This window comes from Ixodes scapularis, unplaced genomic scaffold (genome assembly GCF_016920785.2).
Source record: "Ixodes scapularis isolate PalLabHiFi unplaced genomic scaffold, ASM1692078v2 PGA_scaffold4__175_contigs__length_147842914, whole genome shotgun sequence".
NCBI lineage: Eukaryota > Metazoa > Arthropoda > Arachnida > Ixodida > Ixodidae > Ixodes > Ixodes scapularis.
The window spans coordinates 5,451,757-5,454,451 of NW_024609879.1; positions in this window are offsets into that span (position 1 = coordinate 5,451,757).

A 2,695-nucleotide genomic window follows, 5' to 3' on the forward strand; every position below is an offset into this window, starting at 1 on the left:
TTTGTTTGATGCCCCTTCACAAAAACGCTTTCAGTTAGAAGAAAAGAAGATAATATAAAAATTGTTCGATAGCCTTGTTCTTAAAAATGGAAACAGGAGGTAGTTTCTTGAATATATTTTCTCGTTGTTTAAAACTTTACGCAGTTGAAAATCGCATGCGTCTTTTTCTTCGTTTAGCAAAACAAAACAAAAACCCTAATCCGGACTGTTTAACATTTTTTTTTTTAGTCTCAGCTATTTTAAAAATACATTCCGTGCCGTCGCTTTTCGTTTTATTTGGGGGAAGTCTAAAATGGTTTGGTCCCTCACGTGATGTTTTAATTTGAATTTGAGTCTGCCGTTTTTTGATTTCCACAATTTCCTCGACAACTGCGCTTCCAACCACGGAATTTGGTTGTCCCTATTCTAAGCCTAAAATTGACACTACTTTAGCGTTGTTTCGTGTGTTTTATTTTCGTGTAGTAGGCACACACACATAATTTATTGATAGTTACGCATTTATGTCATAGGAAAACAAAACCAAATATATTGCGAGTAATAATAGACAACATGCAGGCAGAGGGTGCTTGTATGGTTCCATTTTTGTGCCTTGGTCTTGGGCTTTCAATATGTTTAGACCTTTTATAATTCGCGTCATAATGTTCACGTGTACGTCGCTGGGCAGTAAAGAAGTGCTTCAAACGGGATTATTTTGACAACCGTGAAAGCGTAAACAATATGAGATGATAAAATTGCCTTTCTTCATTCAATAATAGGTAGTTAAAGTAGAACGAAACTGGTTTAAAGTAACCACGCCAATGTTGTTGTTTTTTAACATTAACTTAACATTTCAGTGATATATCTAGTTGTTTACTCCCTCAGGGCTTGAGGGAGCGGATTGGGATAATACGCCTCAAGAGCATACATAAAAATAAAGATTAGGCAGGTAACGTCAGACGAATGTCTCCGTGTGAGCAGGCGTAATGCAAGAGTGACGCGACGAACAAAAGGCGGATGAGAAAATAATATCACGGAGACGTCTGCTAATGTTGCTTAATTACCTGTTGGATCAGGTGTTAGACCAGGGGTGGCCAGGCTGACCCGCCCTAAGAGTCGCAAACAAAGCCACTAAATTTCCAAGAGCAGCCGGGGAGAGGTAAGGCAGAAGAATAGGGGGGAGGGGAGGCTCTAAGATTTTTTTAGAACAATAAATGAAACTTGAACTACTTTACGACTATTCACGTCATAAGCAGTCCAACTATACGTAAGGTAGCAGTAGCACAAAGCCACCAAAGAGCAACCTGTCGATCAATCTCAAACGCGTTCCTCTTCTTTTGGAAATACTCGTGTGACCGGGAAAGAGGCGAGGAAGGCGCGGGGTAGAGAGAGAGAGAGAGAGAAAGAGAGGGGGGGGGGCGAGCCGTGCTTTGAAACGCGAAGCACCGCATGCGGCTCGCGAGCCGCAGCTTGGCCACGCCTGTGTTAGACCATGGCGTAATTTGAACAACAGAATATGTCGAAGATGCTTCCGAGGCACTTTATGTTTGATCTTGGGGTTCTGTCAAATTAATATCTCTGACATGCAGGGCACTCAATGTCACTACTAACGACTGAGAGGTCGCAGCTTCCACTTTCACTGTGTGTAAGTTTGGTTTGATGATGTCAACAGCATAAACATCCTTACAAATCAATCATTCAGTTAGCATTACAATTGAGTTGGTAGTATACTCTAACCTATTGCATGACTATGATGAGGCCGCTAAACAAAATAAAAAGAAACTGTAATATCTGATGACATAAAAGCAAGGGCGTGGCGAAATACCTCATTGTCGTTCTCCAGCCAGAATTAATCAGGACATTAATCAACAAGGAGATGGAATAGTAGCTTCAGAAGTGGGGAAAGTCAAGCCCTGCTCCTTGCTTTATGATTTCTTGACAGGTTTTCTGGAAACTAGAGCTGACTTCTTCAATTCCATGCTTTACTAGTCAGATAAAAATAAAATGAAAAATATTTTAAAGGGTTTTTATACTTACATATGAAAATACACCAGCAAAGTATTTGGTTAACGAACATTTTTAAGTGTTTATTTTATTACTGATCCTAGAGATTACCTCCAATTTTTACATCTTAGCTAAAATTTAAGAGTAGAGTTTTTTTAAAAATGATAAGAAATTATGAACGCTGCTGCAGAATGAGCCAACGGCTGCGGTTGCGCAACATTTGCTGTCAAGAATTTTGAAATTAATAGCGTCACGTATAGGAGTGGCGTTTGCGGAGACAAAGTGCAATTCTGAATGCATTAGACGTCAGCTGCTGTTTACTTTCCTAAATTGAAAAATCACCAAAAAAGGCGCTCGTTTTGAGCTATTCCCACGGCGTCAAGGATTTTAAACTTAATTGCGGCAAGCAAAAGTTCATTACTAAAAAAGAAAGCAAACGATACCGTTCTGGTTTTGAGGCTTATTGCCTACACCCATTACAGTACAGAAACAAGTCCTGCCTTTATGATACGAAAAAAAAAGAAAAAATAATTCGTAAACAATGAAAACCACCTTAAATCGGCCATGATCTTAAAAGGGTAGTAAAGTGGTTTCCGAGATCGTCTACATATGGTCATTGCTAAGGATTCCGTGTTTTCGGATAAATCTGAAAAAAACATTTAGAACAACACTCGCCGGTGAAATTTTTGTCAATTCGTATTCATCCGATAAACTC